At 34.6% G+C, this 21,759-nt stretch overlaps 1 pseudogene; it reads left to right on the forward strand.

Annotated features, from left to right (window-relative positions):
* The window catches only part of LOC107671366 (melanopsin-B-like), a 29,442-nt pseudogene that overhangs the window by 2,554 nt on the left and 5,129 nt on the right, over positions 1–21,759 (forward strand).

Raw genomic sequence — 21,759 nt, forward strand, 5'->3', positions numbered from 1 at the left:
TAGAAAGTTCAAAAGAACAGCATTTATTTGAAATATAAATATTTTGTAACATTATAAATGTCTTTACTGTCAGCATGTGATTATTTTAATACATCCTTGCTGAATAAAAGTATTAATAAAAAAATAAAAATAAAAATCTTGTTGATCCCAAACTTTCAAATGGTAGTATATCACAGTTTCTGCAAAAAAATATGAAGCATTTTGCAATTTTTAATATTCCAAAATATTACTATTTCAAATAAATGCTGTTCTTTTGAACTTTCTATTCATCAAAGAATCCTGAGAAGTAAACTGCATCAGTTTCCACAAAAATATTGGGCAGCACAACTGTTTTCAGCATTGATAATAATCAGAAATGTTTCTTGAGCAGCAAATCAGCATATTAGAATGATTTCTCTATCCCATCAAACATTCCCACTGAGCCGTGCTTAGCGATGTATTTAACTATCAACTCTGCCATTTTCACAATCTTATTGAATTGTGTTCAGCAATTCAATAGGCTTCTTTTCCTTCACTGACTGAACATTATCTAGTTACTTTAAGATACCTGTTAGTCTAATTATTCACAGCTCCTGTGCTTTGGCCGCAAATGAATAAAACAGCCACACTACGTCGGGCTTCTAAACCAATTTTTTCACTTCTCCGGACACGGCCACACTCTGTCGGGCCTTACACTTCAGTTCACTAAACTGGTAAAAATGTAACACTGTCACAGTACGTTGGACACAACCACACTACTTCGGGTTTTATGTTATATTTTTAAACCAGTTTACTTAGCCACAGTACGTCGGGCAAATCAACACAAAAACTTATGACCACACTGCGTCGGGTCAATTCAGTTACTTTAGAATTTCATAAGAATTATCACAACGCACTCCGTTTCAATTACTTTAGAAACGTACAACTCTGTTTCAATTACTTTAGAAACAATAGGTCTAATACAACTCTGCTACCACACTACGTCGGGCTGATTCAATTACTTTAGAATCTTAACAGAATTATAAGAGACCAACACCAAGTTTCAGTTATTTTAGAAACTTTAAACTTAAGCACTTTGCTTCATTTACTTTAGAAACAACGATTCCAATACAGCTCTGCCACCACACTGCGTCGGGCTGATTCAATTACTTTAGAATCTTAACAAAATTATAAGAGACCAACACCAAGTGGTTCAACGGAGTCGGAATGAACCACGAACATCCTAAGCTCAATCATTTTATACTCTATTACGTTCATCTTCCCGCTTCATCTTTCCGCATGTAAATGAAGTTTCGTCTTAAATGTACAGTAAATTGCGGATAACAATGAAAGTGATAGCCTTCCGTTCCCACATCTTTGTTAGTCTTTCAGGTGGAAACAACCAAATGTTAAGGTGCAATTATATTCAAGTACCCTTTTGGTCATCAGATGGTTCTTGATGGCCTACTGCCGCTCCCACGTTATAGGTGTCGAAGTAACGTTCAGGAGATACTATTTACATATTATTGAGATCGGAAAGAATTATCTCTATGATAATTAAGCTTTTTGTAGAGAAAGGAAAATAGTTTACTTGGAGTGGAAGTTTGGTCGAGGCAGACTATAATTTCTTACAATATTGAGATCTATGAGCACAGTTAGAGCCACTTTTGAGATCTTTTGTAATTCTTTTTTCACAATATCTCATAAAAAAATGATTTCAAGACACATATTCCAGTATAACGACTACACTGAGGTTTGCGCCAACTAATGTTGTGAAATGTTTAGTCTTAATAACTCCTCAATCCTGCGTCACTGCAGTGTGACTCACTGCTGATTTTGTCTTTTATTTTAATTACTCATACTGCTGTATACGTGAAGTCTAGCAGTCTTGACATGGTTTTATACTGACGGATTTATTTTAGTCTTTGCTGAGAGGGACGGTTTGCCGTCAGTAATAGATGGTGACAGCAGACACTTCTTCTTCACAGGCTTCATGGTGAGGAGCATTTTCAAATACGGAGGTGAACATGATAAAGTTGCGGTTTGGTTTGGATTCTATACCTAGATTTAATGTAAAACTTGTGAGTGGATGTAAAATTATGTCATTCCTGTAAATAAAAGTATGAGATTAATTAAGGTTAAACAGGAGTAGTTAACTGCAGTGTGAAGTTTGTTGATAACTAATTGTCTTCATAGTTTTCCTCAACTACATACATAAATCTAGGGCTGTCATTTAGTCAATATTGATTTTATACAACAGTGAAATACAGTTAATGTGTTTTGCTCAGTTTCACACTTTCTAACTGTTGAGAATCTCTCAGCAACACACAGCAGTGTTTCATTACTGAATGAATCCATGGTTTTGAACAAATGGCGTGAGTCAATGATTCAGTCACTTGCTTGGTTTCTGAATGAATCAGCTGTTTGAATGAATCATGAGTCAGTGATTCAGTGACTCACTCATAAGGGCTTGCTTTGTTTCTGAATGAATCAGCCCTTTGAACTATTTGGTTGAGTGAATTATTCAATGACTCACTCATTAAAACAGTGCTGCTTTTTAGTTAGATATTTAGAGTGTCATTTAATTTTTTTTTATCATTTCATATTTCAGTAGGCTGTTCATAAAAAAAAACATTAAATCTGTGTGTGTTGCATGTTCAAACCTTAAAATCACTCATATTAACAGGTTAATAATATATTTTCCAGGAGTATATAATGAATTTGGACTTTTTAGAGAAATGCTTAATTGTTTTAATATCTTTTTTTAGTCAAGTTTAGATATTTAAACTTTAGTCATGATATTTAGTGATATTTAGTCAACTAAAGCTAGACTAAAACAATTCAGATGAGTAAAGCATGACTAAGTGGCATTTTAGTGTAAAGACTATGATTAAATGAAACCAAAATGTGCTGTGTAAATGAACATTGGTTTATTGTGGATACACTCTATGCGATGCATTCAGTCTAAATCCTCTAGGGTCGCTGACACACTTTTTGCATTTGTTCATCTCTCACTCTCAAAGAGCGCCGCTCTCCTCAGTCCCATGACACTTTCTTACAGATCACAACTCTAAAGACAAAACACACACACTTACGAGTGCTAAAGATCTGACTCTGAGAGACAATCTTGAGTAATGCATGTAAATATAAAATGTACTCATCCTTACGGCATTCCAACCCGGTATGTCTTTCTTTCTTTCTGTGTAATTGTGAAGTATTCTGAAGAATGTTCATAGAATATTGACTTTTATATTTTGATATTTGACTTTTATTATTCTTTTTATATTCTCGCTTAAAAAAATGTTAATTTAAGCTTTTTTTTTTTTTTTGGGGTAACACTTTACAATAAGGTTTCATTCATTAAAGGGTTAGTTCACCCAAAAATGAAAATTAGCCCATAAATTACTCACCCTCAAGTCATCCTAGGTGTATATGACTTTTAAAGACAAAACACACACACTTATGAGTGCTAAAGATCTGACTCTGAGAGACAATCTTGAGTAATGCATATAAATATAAAGTGTACTAATCCTTACGGCATTCCAACCGGTATGTCTTTCTTTCTTTCTGTGTAATTGTGAAGTATTCTGAAGAATGTTCATAGAATATTGACTTTTATATTTTGATATTTGACTTTTATTATTCTTTTTATATTCTCGCTTAAAAAAATGTTAATTTAAGCTTTTTTTTTTTTTTTGGGGTAACACTTTACAATAAGGTTTCATTCATTAAAGGGTTAGTTCACCCAAAAATGAAAATTAGCCCATAAATTACTCACCCTCAAGTCATCCTAGGTGTATATGACTTTCTTCTTTCAGACGAATCCAGTCGGAGTTATATTAAAAATTGTCTTTGATCTTTCAAGCTGTTTAATGCCACTCAGCGGGTGTTGCATGCATCAGTCCAAAAGAAGTTAAATAAAAAGCGGCTCATCCATAAAATAAAAGTGTCTCACACAGCTCTGGGGGGTGAACAAAGGCCTCCTGTAGCGAATCGATGCATTTTTGTAAGAAAAATATCCATATTCAAAACGTAATAATCACTTTAATGTAGCTTGTGCCAACAGCTGTACACGGAAGCAGTTCCGGGAGCATGACGTATGAGGTCAGCGTTGCTCAAACCAAAAATCAGACAATTTTTAATATAACTCCGACTGGATTCGTCTAAAAGAAGAAAGTCATATACACCTAGGATGACTTGAGGGTGAGTAATTTATGGGCTATTTTTCATTTTTGGGTGAACTAACCCTTTAACTAAATGAGTAATTATGAACTAATAATAAACAATGTTTCCATAGCCTTTATTAATCTTATTTAATGTTTATTTCAACATTTACTAATATGCTTCAAAATTAAAAGTTAGTTCTGTTAATATTAGTTGATGCACTGTGAACTTGCATCAACAAACAATCAAAAACTAGCTTTAACAATATTAACAAATACTTTAAAAATATTGCCCATTGTTAGTTTATGTTAGATATTGCATTAACTAATGAGATCCAACTGCAAAGTGTTACTGATATTTTAAAGTTAACAAACAATAAATCACTATTCCTATTAACTAGCATTAACCAATATTAATAAAACCTTTAAAAATACATTGATCATTGTTAGTTTGGTACTTCATCAACTAATGTCAACAAATGAGATCATATTGTAAAGTGTTACTTTTTTTTTTTCAAAGTTGTGTCTTCTAGAAGCTGCTGTTTGCATTGGTCCGCTAACAATATGATTGCGTAATGTAATGAAATGAAACCATGCAATTATGTAACATGATGCACATTGACTGTAAACAAAGCAAAATGTTTTTGACCGTAATTAATCAGATGCACATGCAGGCCTGTAGGGTTTGGGGTGAAGGGTGATCATGTGGAAGTGGAAAATAAACCATCAGCTTCTCAGTGGTCAATGACAAGAGACAGAAACAAAGCCACCGACGACCTGTTTAATTCAGCAGACCCGCTGTACACGACAAGAATCAATGTCCGACCTCTTTAAAAAGGCTTCTCATTTATTCTAGTGCTCATTTCCATTAACTTTACTGTGTGGTGGACAGAATTTACTAAATGTGCTTAGACATGCATTAACAAGACCAGCTCAAAAAGCTCATAACATTTATGCTTATGCTATACATACATTTTCTTTCAAATTCAGCATGTGCAACCTCTTTTACTTCCATCAGAAGACAACTTTGTTTCTTTAGAGTAACATATGCACTGATGATTGACTTATAATAAAACCAGGAATATTTATTAAGAAAGCAAATAGAGTCTGTTGTCAACTTTTAATAAGGATAATGTATTTTGTATGTTCAGCGAATCTCACTTCATGCATCTACATATTAAAGCAATAGATCACCCAAAAATGAACATTTGATGAAATGTGCTTGCCCTCAGGCCATCCAAGATGTAGATGAGTTTGTTTCTTCATCAGATTTGGAGAAATGTAGCATTGCATCACTTGCTCAGCAATGGATGCTCTGCAGTGAATGGGTGCTGATGTTAACTGATGGACTGGAGTGGTGTGGATTACTTGTGAATTATTGTGATGTTTTTATCAGCTGTTTTGTCTCTCATTCTAACGGCACCCATTCACTGCAGAGGATCCATTGCTGAGCAAGTGATGAAATTACACATTTCTCCAAATCTGATGAACAAACAAACCCATCTACATCTCAGATGGCCTGAGAGTGAGCCCATTTGCAGCAAATGTTCATTTTTGTCTGAACTAGTCAAGTCAAGTCAAACTTTATTTATAGAGCACAACTTTAACGCAACCATCGTTGATCCAAAGTGCTTTACAATAAAAGGTTAGATTAAAAGCAACAGAGATCAAAATAAAATAAAAAAAACAGAAAAGATACATTAAAATTAAAATATGTATATACACAAAAACATACATCAAAGGTACCGTACACAGCATCACTCAAATGCAAGGGTGTAAAAATGAGTCTTTAAATTTGATTTAAAAACTCAGAGCGATGGAGAGGCCCTGATAATGAGGGGTAAACTGTTCCAGAGTTTAGGGGCATCAACAGCGAAAGCTCGGTCAACTTTGGATTTACAGCGAGAACGAGGGACCGATAAAAGAAGCTGGTTACAAGATCTTAACGACCTAGAGGTTGTATATGGCTGAATAAGATTACAGATATAATCCGGGGCTGACTTTTGCAATGCCTTGTATACAAAAAGAAGGATCTTAAAATCAACTCTGAATATGCTCCCTCTTTTTTGTTCCTGTCAACAATCTGGCTGCTGCATTCTGAACCATCTGAAGCCGAGTGCATTGAGGAAGGCCTGGAAGGCCTCTTCCAGGCTGGAAGAGATTAATGCATGGATGACAATTTCGAGATCTTTTCGAGAGAGAAAATGTTTTACTTTCACGACAGATCTGAGGTGGAAGAAGCTACTCTTTACAACCATATTTATATGCTTGTCAAATTGTAGTAATGATTCGAAATAGAGCCCTAGATTTTTTACATGGTGTTGTAAGTTGTTACTAAAGGAACCTAACCTACTTGTACGAGTACTATTGAGTGCAGCGGGGCCTAGCAGAAGCACCTCAGTTTTGTCAGCGTTTAGTTGCAAAAAAATGATTAGCCATCCAAGTTCTCACTTCGTCAAAACATGATAAAAGATGTTGTAAAGAAAAGTCATTTTCAAGTTTGATTGGAAGGTAAAGTTGGAGGGCATCGGCGTAGCAATGATAGTTAATATTATATTTCTGGAGAAAGGAGCCTAGGGGAAGCATGTAGAGCGAGAACAATAAAGGGCCAAGAATAGAACCCTGTGGAACACCATAAGGAATGGGCGCAGAAGATGAGGTAAACGACCCGATATTTACTGAAAAAGTCCTACTCTTTAAATAAGAGGTGAACCACTGTAATGCCGTGCCTTGAACCCCTACTACACATTTGAGTTGATTCAAGAGGATGTCATGGTCAATAGTGTCGAAGGCTGCACTCAAATCTAACAGTATCAGAATGGCAGATGACCCCGAATCAATGGACAGCAAAAGATCATTCATAAATTTAAGCAAGGCCGACTCTGTACTTTGAAGTGCTCTAAAACCCGATTGGAACTTATCCAGAATGTTAAAAGCATCCAGGTAAGAAGTAAACTGTGAAGCACTGCTTTCTCTAAAACCTTAGAAATAAATGGGAGTTTAGAAATCGGCTGGTAGTTACTAAGAACAGATGGATCAAGGTGAGATCTTTTTAACAGGGGCTCTACAGAAGCATGTTTAAAAGGACTCTGGGAAAACCCTACTAGTCAAGGGCAGGGCAAATAGTGTCCAACACCTCTCTAAGCAATGAGGCACCAGGCACGACACAAGTGTTTTTTGCTAGTTTCAGCCAGATGCAGTAAACATTTTCACGTCCTGCGTCACGTTGTTTAAATAGCAAATGCATTTGCGCCCATTTATGCGCTCATGGGCGTGCTGGTCTGAAAACGAAGTGTGTTCAGGCCCATTGTTGGTGCGTTGCTATTTTGAGGCAACTGAAATAGACCGCGCCATTGACCAACTAAAACCTGGTCTAAAGTCAATGGCGCAGTAGTTTTTTTGGTATTTAAAGAGCGCGTTAGTATAGGCAGGTCCACAGCGCGCGTACACTCTGCTTATTACAAACACAGGGATGCGCAGCAGCACACAAACATGCCAAATATAAAAAATTAAAGGATTACAAGGTAAAATATTATTGTGTAGGCTACATAAATATAAAAATGCCTACATGTCATAATGGATAGTCATTGCATGTATCAGAATTAGGCTACCTATTTGCTCGTGCACGAGCAGCTCTGTTTCCTCTCTGGAGACGCATTCTGTCTTTGCGCTTGCAAATTCCGCTGTGTAGGCCTAAATAGCAAATCCGCCATGGCGCGAGTGCAACTGGCTCTTAAAGGGAATGGGAGATGAGACTCTGATTGGTTTATTGCCAATCAGGCCAATCAGTTTATTGCCCAAAGCACACCCATTACTCATTAAGAGAATAGGGACAACCCTTTTAGACCATGCACCGGGCGCGCTCACCATTTCTCCCATCGTTAAACTAGCAAAAGTGGATTTGGACATGCCCTAAGTGTACTGCGCCGTGCGCTTTAGACCTTCCGCTTAGATTGTTAAAATAGGGCCCATAAAATTGTTAACCATAGGTTTAGAGGGGCAGCAGACATGGATGTTAAAATCCCCCAGAACCAACGGTCTATCACAGCGTGACACTTGATTTGACAAAGTCTGAAAACTCATGAATAAACGTTGTACTAACTTTGGGAGGTCTGTAAACCAGGATGCAGATTAGAGGACCATTGAGATCGATATGCAAGAGTTGTGCCTCAAAACTAGAAAAGGCATCTACAGGCAGTAGTCGACATTTGAATGACTTCTTGAAAATTGTTGCTAGACCACCACCGAGCGAGCGATACCAAGAGCAACGCAGTGATTATATAGGCTGATGGGCAGCGGCGGCCCAACTTTAGGGTTTAGGTGATGCAGATCCAACGACGAATAAAAAGTCATATCATAAAAACCCCACAAGCCAGTAGGCAGCAAAGTTCCTTGAGACAGGAACTTTAACATTGTCCTTTAACATTGTCCAATATATGCAACAAAGGCACAATCCATCTCTGTCCCAGATTATGTCTGGTGTTACCTAATAACGAAACATGACTGCTGTTAATCAGATGTCAACCAGCAGCATTAACAGACTCTCATCATACTGTATGTGAGGATTTTAATCCTGACTGAGAATCTCAACTCGTCCTCGTGAAGTGAGCTGCAGCGTCTCTCTGGAGGTCGTCTGTCAGCTGAGAGGAAAGGCAGTGTTGTTCCCTTGAAGTGCTGATGTCTCCTGCAGCTTTAATGCCTGATGGACGGGGATGAGGGTTTCAGATGGGGGACTTTCAGTCAGAGGAAATTGTGTGAACTGTGACTGTAGGATTAATGAGATGATGTGCAATCACAATGATTGTTGTGTGATGAAACACCTCAGACGCAATGTGTTGAATCAATAAACTTATATTTACCACCATCAAAGTGTGTAGAAGTTTCTAGCACTGTTTTAACCCAACCGTATCACATTTGATAGGTTTCTAAATGAGCAACATAATGAAGACTTTGCTGTTAAACCTGTCACACACAATCTACTGCATGTCTTCTGTCGTCTGATTGATAGTTTAGAGTTGCAGTAAAAGCTCTTTTAGTGTAATTGTACAAACCTCCAGCTTCAGCTGCTGCTTCTCGTGTGTTTCTGCTGTCAAATCTTGACTGATTTTTATCAAGTAAACATCAGAATAACTGCAGTAATATCTCCAGATGAACACTTACTGGACTGAAGCAGCTCAGCTTTACTTGATTCTCCATCAATCATGTTTTAGCGTCTCAAATCTGATCATCAGGATGTTTTGAGGAGCGTTTGTTTCCAGAAGCTTTACTTTCACTGTTCATCAGCAGAGGAATGATCTTCACAAGCCTCCAGAACATCTCACATCTTCTGAGGAGCCTTTATTTCTTCAGCTCTCAATCATCATTGGATTGCATTGCAGTATATTTTTGGATCATGTCAGTCTTGTCTTAGTAAGACATATTGTTGGAGATATAGAGTGACGACTGATATTTAGATCATTTAGATCATTTTTTAGATCAAGTATCTGCTGTACTGTTATAAAGATCTCGTTGATTTACATTACAAGCATCAGAATTTCATCACTTTCTGTCCACATAAATATCAGCTTCTGCACCTAATTACATATATTTTTTCAAATTTATTTATTTATTTTTTGTCTCTGAATGAAAATGAGCTGTTTTTTCCTCCAGATAATTTTCCTCTATATCGGGCTATATGAGCCATAAAAGTCTAATGGATCAAATATGATACTCAATAAATAAAAACACGTGCTAAGTAAAAAAAAAAAAATTGTCTAAAGATTCAACAGACTCTTTCATTTCAATTTGATAATGCATCATGCAAAATGCACTCCTTACCTATATATATATATATATATATATCTTTGAATTTATATAGAGATACATTCCAGTTATCACTAACTGCATAGTTTGATCATATGAAAGTGAAAATAATTGTATTTTATATCTGGTGAAATATCTGTCCATTAAAGGTTTAAAGGAGTGTGAGGTGACACATGTGTTTGGTTGGTCAAAGTCAATGAGTTTAGCTGATGTTTTGCGGAAATGGCCATAAATAACATGCTTTTGCTTTACATCTACTATGAGCTTCTGAAACTGGGACTGTGACTGAAGGTACATTTTGTGTTTCAGTAACAAGAAACTACGGACGCCTCCGAACTACTTCATCATGAATCTGGCAGTGAGCGACTTCCTCATGGCCATCACTCAGTCACCCATCTTCTTCGTCAACTGCATGTACAAGGAATGGGTGTTTGGTGAAATGGGTACCTAATTTCCCATCCTCCCCATCAAGATGCTTACTCAGTTTCTTAAACCCTATTGAAGAAACATAATACAAACTATTGACAAAATGGTTAATGTTATGCTTCCATCTAATCCGAGATCTATGTTATTGGGGGATGAATCAGTTCTTCAGCTTGATCAAAGGAAGAATTTACGTTTAGTTAAGATGGCTCTGATAGCAGCAAAGAAATGTATAGCTATAACATGGAAATCAGAAGAACCAGAAGAACCATATCATATTTTATGGCTTAGAGAACTTTCCGGTAACACTTTACCATACGGTGGCACTAATATGCATTAATTCATGCTTAAAGGCACAATATGTAATTTTCGCCGCTAGAGGGCGCATATTCAAAATAAACAAATAGACAAAGGCATAGTTTGATGATGCCGTGACTGAGTGTGGAATCATGGGAGTTGTGGTCTTAATCCCCACAGCTGATGCAATCCGACGGGACTCTGACAGAAATCATGATCATGGATGAGCTAATGATTTATTAACGTAGTAGAATGAAGCAGGGTGAGGCTGAAAGCCGTCGAAGCGAAACGAGGCGCTGAACGAGCGTGACACGCGGCTCGAAAGCAGCGGAGCTTTTATTATGCCACAGTCGACCGCTTCCACTCCTTCCGGGCGTGCGTATGTGGGGTAAAGCATCGGAGCTTTTATTATGCCACAGTCGACCGCTTCCGCTCCTTCCGGTCGTGTGTATGTGCGGAAAAAAAAGCAGCGCTGTTTTATCATACTAGATACATTTGAAAGTTCTGTTATAATGCTACTCTGTGCGGTCGTCACCGGTCTATTAAAACGCACAACATATTAAAGCGTCTTTGGTGAACTAATGCACAGATAATCATGAGTTAATGTATAACTCATGAAGAACTAAACCATTTATTAAAAATTACTGCATCGACAACAAATGAAAATTCTATATGATTCACAGATTAAGTAATCAATAAATTGTTATTAGTAAAATGTGTCATAAAGTATTAATTCCCTAATAACATATTATATTAACTAATAGTTTAAATTCATGTGTTAATTACCACAGTGGGTCGAAGCCATGCATTTCAACTTCCAGTTGTCTGCTTTAATTAATCATTAGCTAATGATTTGCAAAGATATCATTATGTTATGACTTGTTGAGGCACATGACTAGCTAACTAATTCAAAATCCATAACCACAATTACATATTACTTAACAATTAGTTAATATTTCTGTGCCTCGACAAGTAAAGTCATAACATAATGATACCTATGAAAATCATTAGCTAATGATTAATTAAAGCAGACAACTGGAAGTTGAAGTACACTGTGGTAATAATAATTAGTTAATATAATATGTTATTAGGGAACTAATACATTATGATACATTTAACTAATAACAATTTATTTATTAATCTATTAATCATATAGAATGTTCATTAATTGCTGATGCTGTAATCATTAATAAATGGTTTAGTTCTTCATGAGTTATACATTAACTCATTATTATCTAGTTAAACATGAATTAAAGCATATTTGTGCACTCGTATTGTAAAATGTTACCAACTTTCCTGTTGAAAAAATACTGTTTAATCTGAAAAAAAAAAAAAAGTCTCCAATGTTTGAAAAGATTTGGGGCAAATTTATTGCATACATGAATAATTTGGATGTTACACTGACTGAAAATGCTGATGTGACAATGTAACCCTTCTTTACTTTAACCTCTTTATTTATTATTATTATTATTGTATTTATTTTTATGATTATTCTTTTGTCTTTATTTATTTATTCCTTTTATTTTACACATCAGCTCAATGCCTCGCAACAATGTCCATTTAAGTGTTCTGTCTAGTGAGGGTGGGATAGGTTAGAAAATGACGTTTACTTGTATATTGAACTGATTCTGTAAATTGTTGATGTGAGAATAATAAATATATTGATAAAAAAAAAATGCTTACTCAGATCACACATCACACATCTGCTTCTCCACGCAGGTTGTAAGATGTACGCCTTCTGTGGCGCTCTGTTCGGAATCACATCCATGATCAACCTTCTGGCCATTTCCATCGACCGCTACATCGTCATCACCAAACCCCTGCAGGCCATCCGCTGGACGTCCGGACGCCGGACGCTCATTATCATCCTCCTGGTCTGGATCTACTCTCTGTGCTGGAGTCTGGCGCCTCTTATGGGATAGAGTGAGTATAGTGTTCATTTTGTCAGCTATTTTAAATTTTAGTCTTAGACCCATGTAGAATGTCCTTTTTCATAGTTTTTATCATATTTAGTCAACCTTATCCTATTTTGTTTTAGTCAAGTTTTAGTCAACTAAAAGTTTCAGCATTTTAGTCAAGTTTTAGATGAATAAAATCTGAAGTATTTTAGTCTAGTTTTGGTCGAATAAAATCTGAAGTATTTTAGTCTAGTTTTAGTCATTTTAGTCTAGTTTTGGTCGAATAAAATCTGAAGTATTTTAGGCAAGTTTTAGTTGAATAAAATCTGAAGTATTTTAGTCTAGTTTTAGTCAAAGAAAATCTAAAGTATTTTAGTCTGGTTTTAGTCAAAGAAAATCGGAAGTATTTTAGTCTAGTTTTAGTCAGAAAATCGGAAGTACTTTAGTCAAAGAAAATCTGAAGTATTTTAGTCTAGTTTTAGTCAAAGAAAATCTGAAGTATTTTAGTCTAGTTTTAGTCTAAGAAAATCTGGAATATTTTAGTCTAGTTTTAGTCAAAGAAAATCTAAAATATTTTATAGTTTTAGTTGAAGAAAACCTAAATACTTTTAGTCTAGTTTTAGTCAATTAAAACTTGACATTTTAGCAATAAGATTATTATTAATTAACCGTACAGCAGTTTCATTTAGTCAAGTCAAGTCACCTTTATTTATATAGCGCTTTTAACAATAATGATTGTGTCAAAGCAGCTTTACAGTATCAAATAGGAAAATGGTGTGTCAATAATGCAAAAGGACAATAGTAAACACTCCATTTTCAGTTAAAGACAGTTCATCATTGAATTCAGTGATGTCATCATTCAGCTCAGTTCAGTTTAAATAGTGTCTGTGCAATCATGTCGACGATATCGCTGGAAATTAAGTGTCTTAGCAAGCCAGAGGCGACAGCGGCAAGGAACCAAAACTCCATCGGTGACAGAATGGAGAAAAAACCTTGGGAGAAACCAGGCTCAGTCGGGGGGCCAGTTCTTTTAGTCTTAGTCTTACTCAAATGTACATTTTAGTTATTATCATATTTAGTCAACCTTGTCCTGTTTTTGTTTAGTCAAGTTTTAGTCAACAAAATGTCTGAGCGTTATAGTCTAGTTTCAGACAATGAAATCTTGGTCACATTTTCTTCATGCTGTGTAATTGGTTAAACTGATAAAAAATAATTTTTGCTCAAAATTATAATTGTAATGATTGTCATTTGAGAAATTTACTTTTGCATTTTAGGTATTGCACTTTCACCAGTAAGATCATATCAATAAGATATCAACTAATACACATGGTTTATTTTACGTCATATAGTAGTGTACTGATTTATTATAGGCTTTTTAAAATTAATATCAGACTTATGCACTCTCTCTGTCTACAATATGAAAACTGGTAAAAAAAAAAAAAAAAAAAAAAAATATATATATATACGGTATGTTATAACAGTGAAATTCCTAATAGTAATTCCAAATTGCAATATAGCCTGTTTCTCTATTAAAGCAACAGCGGTTGAGTAAGTGCATTTATTCAGTTAACGAAATTGACACTAGGTGCAATGTCTTTCCTTTGCCTTTGGATGAGACAACATTATCTTTAAGGTGTCTAGTATTCATATATGAATTCACAGTTATTCAGTTTTGTTGAGTGTGGACATAGAATGAGTAAACATGTTGATGGCAACAATAGTTTTTTTGTATCTTAGTATACCTATTCAGTGTTGTATAAGAGTTTTTATGTATAATAGTAACCATAGAATGTGATGAAACAGACTAAACTGGGTTAATAACTGGGCTGAGATATATATAAAAATGTTGATGACTGCAGAAATAATTTAATTTCAGTATACACATTATCCCACCGGTCACAATTGTGACCAACCATAAAACACACTTTTCCATAAAAATGTAATAAAAGAATGACATTTAATAAAATAATTAAATATGTTAAAACAATAAATAATAAAAGATTAAAAACTCATCAACAAACATTTTTCGTCATAGTTTTAGTTGACGAAATTGACACTAGGTGCAACGTCTTTCCTTTGCCTTTGGATGAGACGACAATGTTTTTTGAGTTTCTTGACTCTGTATTTCTTGGACAGGTTCCTATATTCCAGATGGCCTCATGACGTCCTGCACATGGGACTATGTGACGTCCACGCCGGCGAACAAGAGCTACACCTTGATGCTCTGCTGCTTTGTGTTCTTCATCCCTCTTGGAATCATCTCTTACTGCTACTTCTTCATGTTCCTCGCCATTCGGAACGCAAGCAGTTTCCTACACGTTTTCTATTTCAACATCTCATACTTTTTCAGATTTATTTGTAGATTTTTCACTATATTTGATAAATGGCTTTAAAATCCTTTTATATGCATGCTAAATACTGACTATAGTTTGTTGCCAAATAATTGTTGGAAAATTGTAGCTACAGTAGTCAAGTCAAGTCACCTTTATTTATATAGCGCTTTTAACAATACAGATTGTGTCAAAGCAGCTTTACAGTATTAAATAGGAAAATAGTGTGTCAATAATGCAAAAAAGTAGTAACAGTAGCCAGTGTTATTTTAGTATAATTGATATACTATTTAAGTTTTTGTTAATATTTTGCATCAGATTTAATTTTTTTATTTTCAGTCTTCATTTGAATTTTAATTAAATTATAAGTAATTTTGTTGGGTGTTTTTGTCCCAAGTTTTAGTTTAAAAAAAAAAAAGTCTATATACAGTAGGTTTATTTTTATTTATTAATTTTAGTTATTTTAGTACTTCAACTTAAATGAAAATGAGTTATAATTTTAATATATGTTTTATTTTATTTTATTTAAGTTAATGTTAAGTTTATTTCAAGTTGTTTTATTATTATTATAATTTTTTTTAATGGTTTTAGTTTTTACATCAAACCCAGACAAGTTCAATGTAAAGAATTGTATTAAAGCTGCAATGCTAAACTAGAGGATTACATCTGATGAGCTTTCACACTTTCACTGACTGCATGCATTTTAAATATTGTTATACATATTATGTACATTGATTTACATTATATACATTAAATGCACATTATATATGTAATTTACATAAATTAACATTATATAAATTTATAATTTTTAAATTAATATTCTCACTGATTACATTTATTTAGAAAGCATTATTTTATTATTTTAATATTTAATATACTGTCCAATATAATAATGTTTGCTCTACACTGAAAAAAAAAATCCTATAACCTAAAAACCATTACATCTTATTTATTATTAGGTAGTCTGAACTGGTTTAGTTCAAGCCAAAAATTTGAGCCTAAATGCATGAATTGATACCAACAAAACTATTCTTTAAGGTGAAATCAGGTGGAAATATATTTAAGATGATGATTGCAGGTTACCACTTTTTATAAATTCACTGATCAATTAATTTATTATCAGGCATTCACACCCCTAAAGTATTGATCCATATAGCATTATTTGACTTTATTTTCAGCATTATTTTCAGTATGTCATCTGTAAAAATTGATATGTTATAAAATATCTGTTGTAAATATTGAGTTTGATTAAATTCAATTCAAGTTTATTCGTATAGCACTTTTCACGATACAAATCGTTGCAAAGCAGCTTTACAGAAAATGTAAGTTTCCATTTGAAAGTTTCTACATTATATTTAGTAGTAGCTTATCAGTGGTAGTCTGATCTAAATGATTGTGCTCTTTCTTTAAAACTTGTGCCTAGAATTCATTCAGTCATGTTAAACGATCACTAAACGTTTGGCTGCCTGCTCCAAACACCATGAACAACAATTCTTAAGATATGACCCTGGAGCACAAAAGCAGTCTTAAGTCGCTGGGGTATATTTGTAGCAATAGCCAACAATACATTGTATGGGTCAAAATTATCAATTTTTCTTTAATGCCAAAAATCATTAGGATATTAAGTAAAGATCATGTTCCATGAAGATATTTTGTAAATTTCCTACCGTAAATATATCAAAACTTAATTTTTGATTAGTAATATGCATTGCTAAGAACTTCATTTGGACAACTTTAAAGATGATTTTCTCAATATTTAGATTTTTTTGCACCCTCAGATTCCAGATTTTCAAATAGTTGTATCTCAGCCAAATATTGTCCGATCCTAACAAACCATACATCAATGGAAAGCTTATTTATTCACCTTTTAAGATGATGTATAAATCTCAATTTAAAAAAATTGACCCTTATGACTGGTTTTGTGGTTCAGGGTCACATATTTAAAAAAACAGAATAGAGACAATGGAGACATAAATATTTGTCCATATGCTGTTTTTTTTTTTCTGCACATACCCACATACTCTTGCCTATTGGCATCAAGATTGCCATGATAAACGATCAGGACAGGTCATGGCAGGACATCTGGTCACTCTAACTGGGATGTCCACATGCTGTACATGTCATTCTTGGAAAAAAGTCCCATCATCCATCTTCTTGTGTGTTCAGAGATGTGGAGAAGCTGGGCAGTCATGTGAGGAAGACAGCGCTCATCCAGCAGCAATCCATAAAGACCGAGTGGAAGCTGGCGAAGATCGCGTTCGTGGTCATCATTGTGTTCGTTCTGTCCTGGTCTCCTTATGCCTGCGTCACTCTCATCGCCTGGGCAGGGTACAGTAACCATCAATAGCTATGTTTCCATCCAAAGTTACGAATTAAAATTGGAATATCGCATAAAGCATTTGCGAATAATGCACCGTTTCCATCCAGTAAGTTAAAGAGAACAAAATCTTCAAAACAAAAAAAGAAGAAAAAATGTATTTGCTGCAGCAGGAGAAGGCACTGTATATAATAATTTTTGTATAAAATAAATTACGAGCTTCTGAGCGCACAGACGAAATGTGGTCATGTTATCTTATTTTCGGAGTCTGCTGTTTGGGAATGCAAAAAATTATTCTCTTAGCATTTTTGTCTTGTTTTCTAGTATAAATATCTAAGCATTCTTGATTCAAGATGAATTTACTGTACAAGTAAAATGACTTAAGATGTTATGTCTTGTTTTCTAAAAAAAGTATCAAAATTTTGTTAGTTTTTGCTTTGAACAAGCAAAAATATCTACTAATGTGGCAAGACAAATCATCTTGTTTAGCCTTTGAATTAAGATTATTTTTCTTACCCCATTGGCAGATTTTTTGCTTGTTTTAAGCAAAAACTAACAAAATTTTGATACTTTTTTTTTTTTTTAGAAAACAAGACTTAATATCTTAAATCATTTTACTTGTCAAGTAAATGCATCTTGATTCAAGAATGTTTAGATATTTATACTAGAAAACAAGACAAAAATACTAAGAGAATCATTTTTTGCAGTATTGGAGTTAATTATAACAAAGCATAGGGATGTAACGATTCACTCAACTCACGATTCGATTCGATTCACGATTATTATTATTAAAAAATTAACAAAATTAGATTTAAGACAAGTTATAAATTAACAAAGCACTTTGATGAGACTTTGCTCAAGCATTTTAGAATGACAAAACTAGCATTTCAGATGCTGTGCAATGAGATCGGTTCGTTCGTTGGTCCAGGTATGCTGTCCCATCACAAAGTCACATGTCTTTTTTGATGCACATTAAGGAATTTATTCGGTAAAAGTGTTTCCATCATAGTTTATGCGCATGTTTTCTTATCGGATAAGAAATGTATCCTACTTAGTTAAGTGCATAAGTTCTTTATAAACATTTTTAGAATTTATGCGCATCTTGGCGTTTCCATCCAGCGTCTTTTTATGCGATATCCCAAAATGTGCATAAAAATAGGTGGATGGAAACGCCAAGATGTGCTAGTGGCATCTGCTTGAAATGAGTTTTGTGTCATTGGTTTGACTGTTGGTTAGTTGTTTTCCGGTGCATAGTACATAGAACTAAATGCAGATGTGCAGTTATTATTTTGACAGATTTGGAGAAATGTAGCATTGCATCAGTGTCTCAGCAATGGATGCTCTGCAGTGAATGGGTGCCGTCAGAATGAGAGTCCAAACAGCTGATAAAAACATCACAATAATCCACAAGTAATCCACACCACTCCAGTCCATCAGTTAACATCTGGAGAAGACAAAAGATGAAACAAATCCAGCATTAAGGCTGCGTTTACAATGGCCACTCGGTGTGAATTATATAAATCATTTTAATAGCATGGCCATTTAAAACCATCATGTGCATAGTAAAGCGATCACTGCAGACAATCCTTTTGGTTAAACAGATATTGGATACCAGTCGTGTCTAAAGTCAATGTAATCAGGTGGTGCCAAAAAATAGGATATGGTCAAAAGATGGGATCTGTGCATTAAGACTAGCAGTGTACACTCTTAAAAATAAAGGTGCTTAAAAGTTTCTTCACAGCGATGCCAGTTTAATAGTGTAAATGTAGCCAAAGATGTTTTTAACTAAAATACGAGTCCATAAATAACGCTTCCTCCAGTGAAAAAGTGTTCTGGTCTGAATCAGGAGAGAAATCTGCACAGATCAAGCAGCGTTTAAACAGCTCTAAACAAATATGTGGCTGGATTTTGATGTGAGAGACAACAGGAGATGCACTTTTTCACTGGAGGAAGCGTTATTATGGATTATGGACTCGGATTTGAGTTAAAAACGTCTTGATGGATTGTTTCAGCTTTTGGCTTCTCCAGATGTTAACTGCTGGACTGGAGTGCTGTGGATTACTGTGATGTTTTTATCAGCTGTTTGGACTTTGATACAATGCTACATGTTTACCTCAGTAGTCCCATTTATAGCCACTTGTCAGCAACTACCTTATTTCAAGACAAGTAAAAACTTTAGAAAAAATCACAAGGTGGAATTACCAATGTATTTTATGTCGTAGAATACAATTTGAAAATATCTTGAGTTTGTGTTAACCACAGATCTTATTTCAGGCAACCAACAGCCCATTCAAAAAACCCATTGACTTCAGGATGATGGAAGTAGAAGTGCTAAAATGCTCTACAAAAATGGAATTAAATTACAAACATTTGTATTCAGCAGTTTGGTCCTAAACTGTGATGGCCAGTTTGACGTAGATCATCTAACCTCTCAAAGAAGTGTTCAGATTCACGTGTAGTCTATCAAAGGGAGTCAAACCACGCAGAAGATCTGAGACTTTCCCAGAATTCCAGGGTGAAGAGACATCCTTTTATAGAAGTACTGTCCACAGCAAAAGACAGTGTTTATCAGCTGAATTAAAGGCTGCTGGGTTCACTGAGGCGATGAGGACTGCGTAGGGCGAACCGGCTTGATGCTGACACCTCTGCGTTAGCATCAGAGTTCAGTGTGCTGGAGGATAGTTATAATCAGACATGTGATTCTTTCCGCTCAGCTCACAACACCTCTAGGTCACTTCCATGTCATGTAAACAGCCACTGCAGGGGTCACCGACTCCTCCTGACCGCTCACAAACAACATCCTAGTACAAATACACTACAAAAAAATGATTTTCATATTTAGTATTTTATCTCGTTTTCCAGTTCAAATATCTAAACATTCTTAATTCAAAATAAATTTGCTTGAGAAGCTAAATGACTTCAGATATTAAGCTGCTCTCTGAAAAAACTCTAACAAAATAAAGTGAGTTTATGCTTAAAACAAGAGAAAAATATCTAGTTCAGTCATGACAACTCTCGGAACATTTTAGCATGGTGATGGATATGACAATGTTAATGCATTTGGTCTTGGTGGAAAAGATCTGCTACGCTGCTGCTGAATTGCTGCTGCTGTTGGTTATTGCTGTAGTTGTAGATTATTGCTGCTGCTGCAAGCAAGTACAGGAACTTGCTACTGCCAATGCATATGGCGATATGGTGCCATGAGTATTTAAGACATGCTGCTGCTGTACAAATAGCATATAAAATAACCCCGTAGCAGATCTATACAGGTGGAGCTGGGGAAGGTGAAGGGTTTCAGAGAACTCTGAAAGCACGCTGCAGGAATCTCAAGTGAATGCTAGCCAGCCATATAAATGCAAGGCAGTAAGCTCATTGGCTGCATATGCAGCATGAACCAATCAGCTTGTGCTAAGTCGTTTAACTCTCTTAATATCATCAGTTACATGAACAACCCATCAGCCTGCGCCATCTAGAGTTTCATGACTGAACTATATATTTAATCTTGTTTTTGTTTCTTTGAATTAGGTTTATTTGTCTCTAAACCCTATTGTCAGGTATTTTTTCTTGTTTTAACTTTATTTAGATTTTTTTTGGGACATTTGTAACGAAAAAAAGATATAAAATAATAAGTAACATTTTTTGTTTTTTTTTGCAATTTATCTAAACATTCTTAAATCAAGATACATTTGCTTGAGAAGCAAAATGATTTCAGATATTAAGTCTTTCATCTGGGAAAAAAGAAAAAGTGAGTGTATCTGTCAGTGAGGTCAGAAAAATAATCTTGTTTTCCCTTTGAATTCAGTTTATTTTTATGACCCCATTAACAAATATGAACTCGATTTATTTTGATCTTTACTTTTTTTCTAAAGGTAAGCAATTTTGCTTCTCAAGTAAATGTATCTTGATTTTTTGGACATTTGTACTGGAAAACAAGATAAAATACTAAATAAAATTTTTGCAGTGTATCTAAACATTCTTAAATTAAGATGCATTTGCTTGAGAAACAAAATTATGAGATATTAAGTCTTGTTTTCTGAAAATAAAAATGATGAAAATGAATGCTTAAGTTTATGCTTAAAACAAGTAAAAAGGTATTTGTCAGTGGGGCCAGAAAATAATCTTGTTTTCATCTTGAATTAAGTTTGTCTGACCCCATTGACAAATATTTTTTCTCACTTCATTTTGATCTTTAAATATTTGCGTCATTTTGCTTCTCAAGTAAATGCATCTTGATTTTTGGGGATATTTATAATGGAAAACATGACAAAAATACTAAAGAATCATTTTTGCAATGTATTTAAACATTCTTAAATTAAGATTTAATTAATTTTTCTTGGGGGGGAAAAATACTTAAAACAATAAAAAAAAAAGTGGGTTCAAAAAATAATTTTAATTCAAAGGGAAAGAAAGATCATTTTTCTTACCCCACTGAAAGCTATTTTTTCTTGTTTTAAGCATAAACTCACTTCATTTTGATACAGTTTCTCAGAAAGCAAGACTTATTATTTAAAGTTATTTTGCTTCTTAGATAAATGTATCTTGATTTAAGAATATTTAGATATTTGGACTGA

The sequence above is a fragment of the Sinocyclocheilus anshuiensis genome, unplaced genomic scaffold, assembly GCF_001515605.1.
Source record: "Sinocyclocheilus anshuiensis isolate Anshui unplaced genomic scaffold, SAMN03320099.WGS_v1.1 scaffold3662, whole genome shotgun sequence".
NCBI classification, from domain to species: domain Eukaryota; kingdom Metazoa; phylum Chordata; class Actinopteri; order Cypriniformes; family Cyprinidae; genus Sinocyclocheilus; species Sinocyclocheilus anshuiensis.